This window comes from Monodon monoceros, unplaced genomic scaffold (genome assembly GCF_005190385.1).
Source record: "Monodon monoceros isolate NGI ecotype Baffin Bay Population unplaced genomic scaffold, NGI_Narwhal_1 Super_Scaffold_2, whole genome shotgun sequence".
In the NCBI taxonomy this organism is placed as follows: domain Eukaryota; kingdom Metazoa; phylum Chordata; class Mammalia; order Artiodactyla; family Monodontidae; genus Monodon; species Monodon monoceros.
Genome location: NW_021703776.1, coordinates 3143986 through 3148013, shown reverse-complemented (window position 1 = coordinate 3148013; position 4028 = coordinate 3143986). Strand labels below are relative to the sequence as shown.

The 4028-nt window shown below is 45.3% G+C and overlaps 1 pseudogene; it reads left to right on the top strand.

Annotated features, from left to right (window-relative positions):
- The first annotated feature begins 1525 nt into the window (after positions 1-1525).
- Positions 1526-2278, top strand: LOC114902038 (annotated as a pseudogene).
- The last annotated feature ends 1750 nt before the right edge of the window (positions 2279-4028 follow it).

Sequence of the window (4028 nt, the reverse complement as noted above, 5' to 3'; positions counted from 1 at the left end):
AAATTAAATAATTAGTTGATCTATAAGAGTCTATGTGATTTAGCCCATTCCTGCTTATCTTTCTGGCTCCATTTTCATTGTTTTTTTTCTTTTATAAATTGATTTATTATATTTATTTTATTTTTGGCTGCGTTGGGTCTTCTTTGCTGCACGTGGGCTTTTCTCTAGTTGTGGCAAGCGGGGGCTACTCTTGTTTGCTGTGCACGGGCTTCTCATTGTGGTGGCTCCTCTTGTTGCAAAGCACGGGCTCTAGAATGCAGACTCCATAGTTGTGGCGCACGGGCTTAGTTGCTCCACGACGTGTGGGATCTTCCCTGACCAGGGCTCGAACTCGTGTCCCCTGCACAGGAGGATTCTTAACCATTTTGCCACCAGGGAAGCCCCTTCATTGTTTTTTTTTTACAAGCACTTTATACCAATCATATTCAGTTAAACTTTACCAAGAACAACACGCTTTCTATTATTTTTGAAAAACATTTCTTATATTTGCACATTCTTTTCCCTGTTATTGGAAAGCTTTTTATCCATAACAATAGTTCACTATGTGTTTACCTTCTAAAATTGTTTTTCAAATTTCAACTCATAGTCTTTCTTTGCTGAACAACCAACCCCTCCCCTAAGTGAAATAATCTAGACTAAATGAGGGCTTCTGTCACATGTTATGCATTCTCCACCACAGCCTGGCCCTCTTACCTAGCGTCTCCTGGTTTATTTTCCAAAACAGAAAAATATCCAAGGACTGCACCACTTTCATTTCTTTCTTTTGCAGATAGCACAGAGCCTGGTCCATTCCCTAATTCATTGTTAAGGAAATAGAAAATTGGTATAGAACACAGAAAGGCCCTTGACAAATGTATCAGTCTCATCCAATTACTAGTTTTGACTTATTCATAAATAAGACAGAATTAATTTCAAAATATTTACCTGCTATGTCATTTTTTTTTCTCTTTATGTTGGAATTTGCTGTAAGGTAATTTTTACATTTCTTTCAAGATTATCTATCTTGGAGTTGAGCTGAGCCTAGCCGAGCCGTGCAGCTGACAGCCCCGGTTGGAGCCTGCGAGCACCCTGGGGGCACTCCTAGCCAAGGCCTGCAGGGGGCCACCCCATGCGGGGAAGGCACCCTGGGGAGCAGGCATCTTGGGGTCCAGACCCTCGAAGGGTGCCAGAGCCAGTTGGGAATGCGACGCGTCCCCATTCCCCCGACCCTTAGGCACAGCTTCTCAGGCCCCAGACGGGGGGGTGTTGGGTTTGCCTGACATGAAGGCCCCTGCATTCAGAATTCATGAAGCCCTGGAGAGAAGTCTGGGGAAAGATTTATCTACGTTTTGCTTATATACAGCTGTACCTCCCCCATGTTTCCAAGGAGTGCATCTTGAAATCTTCTAGGATCTCCAGAGTGAAACTCACTGTGGTCAAGACTCTAACTTGGAGGGACCAGTATACAGCAAACAGCAACAGCTCAACAGAGCAGATTGTTGTACAGGCTGGACAGATTCAGCAGCAGGTCCAGGGACAGCCATTAATGGTACAGGTCAGTGGAGGCCAGTTAATCACATCAGCTGGCCAACCCATCATAGTCCAGGCTGTTCCTGGTGGACAAGGTCAAACCATCATGCAAGTACCTGTATCTGGGACACAGGGTTTGCAGCAGATACAGTTGGTCCCACCAGGACGGATCCAGATCCAGGGTGAGCAGTCTATGCAGGTGCAGGGCCAGCAGGGCCAGACCCAGCAGATCATCATCCAGCAGCCCCAGACAGCTGTCACCGCTGGCCAGACACAGACGCAACAGCAGATTGCTGTCCAGGGGCAGCAAATGGCACACACTGCCAAAGGACAGACCATCATCCGTCAGCCAGTTAATGCACATGGCACCATGCTCCAGCAAGGCACGATCACCATCCCTGTAGCCAGTTTGGCAGGAACACAGATTGTTCAGGCTGGAGCCAATACCAACACAACCAGCGGTGGGCAAGGCACTGTCACTGTGACACTACCAGTGGCAGGCAATGTGGTCAATTCAGGAGTGATGGTCATGATGGTACCTGGTGCTGGCTCTGTGCCTGCTATCCAGAGCATCCCTCTCCCTGGGGCAGAGATGCTTGAAGAAGAGCCTCTCTATGTGAATGCCAAACAGTACCACCATATACTTAAGAGGTGGCAAGCCCGGGCTAAATTAGAGGCAGAAGGGAAAATTCCAAGGGAAAGAAGGAAATACCTGCATGAGTCTCGGCACCGTCACACCATGGCACGGAAGCGTGGTGAAGGTGGATGATTTTTGTCTCTAAAGGAAAAAGAGAGTCCCCATATTCAAGATCCAAATCAAGCAGATGAAGGGGCTATGACACAGATAATCCGAGTGTCCTAACCCCAGGCCATGTGATGGAGCTGATCAAGGTCATATTCCTCACACTACTTCCCACTGTTCCAAGGAAACTGATCAACTCTTCCAATGGGACACTGACAATTACATCCTGCCCTTTTCTACAGGACACTTAGTTTTTAATAAGTAGCTCAATATTATAATTGCAAGGATGTCTGGCAAATTGAAGTTGCAAGCCTTTGTCTCACCCTTTCAGTCAGGACTTATTTCAGACTGATGGTGATATTGACATTTCATGGATTGGGATGATGCAGGGGACCCATACCAGCCCAGCAGTACCACACCTAGCACTTAATGTTGACTGGTGATGCCAGCCAGCCATCTCAGCAGAAGAGAACGACTTTCTCAACCTAAACTGCAGTCAGGGAAGCTGCAGCCCACTCCTTTCCATGGGTTCCAAACAGCACCCATCCCTCTGATGGGGGATCTCAGGCTGACTAATGGACACTTTGTATTCAGAGATGGTTTCTAGGCAAGGAAGCTCCATCTCATGATATGGAAACAATAAACTCTCTGAGATACATTCATCTAATCTGTGGTAATAATAAGAATCTCTTCTACCCAGATGATAGGTTGGTATTTTTGGACTCCAGCCAAGGAAAAGCTAACTCTGGGGATAGACTGATAAAGGATTCAAGCACTAAAAATATAAATTGCTGAGTCTCTTAGCTTTGACAAATTGTGGTCTGCTTGTCTGTTGACAGGTCATATGGACTGTAGTTCTTGCTGTGGTTACTTTTAAGACAATTTAGAGTGTACTGGACCTTGACACTGCCTCTCTTAAGTAGAGAACAAAATTATAGAACTTCTGTGCTGAAGTGCTGGGACGTTTGTAGTTGAGATTTGGTCCTTGACAATTTCTGGAAAGCACCGTTCAATCAAGCTATCCTGGACACATTCCATGTTGCCTCCTAGAGCTTGAGGTGGATGTTGGCTTCACTCCTGTGCTTTGTGCTGGCCCTGGAGAGTGAACATTCTCATTCTTCCCAAGGCAGCTGATTCTTTGGTGCTAGTTTCCATTTGTTTCCCCTTTTCTCCATAGACCTTGTGCGGAAAGGTTTTCACATTGCATCCATGTTCTAGGGATAAACTGCGGACTGGAAATAGAGATTCCTGCAGGGTCAGGAACAGGGCCACAACTCCCAGAGTGGGTTGTGCCTCAGTCATCTGTTTCTTTTCTAGATGTGGAACCCTGGGAGAACTAAGATGATATTTCAGAAGAGTTGCTGTTTTCTTGGAAACAAAGAAGGAAAATGTAATTCTTTTGAAGAACATTTGGGTTTGATTTAAATACCAAGAGTAGAGATTAGCTCTTTCTTTGATTTCACTCAAACCCTCTAAAGAAAACATCGCGAAGGGAAATCATTGTAATGGTACAAAATAGAGGTACAGAGCTATGCAAAGAAAGCAGGAAGTGAAGTATCTCCCTGGTACCTTGAATCTAGTCATCTGTCCTGGCTTGCAGATGTTAGGAGGGGTTGACCTGTAGACTCACTAGAAACTTCTGGCTCTTTATGTGAGTTTCAGGTGTTAACTTTATTCAGTAAGCCCCAAGTTCTTCAGATGATAGATTACTGAAAGCAATGAAGAGTTTCTATCTTTTGGTTTGTTTAGGAATCTTCAAGATGCAGAGTTCAGAAAG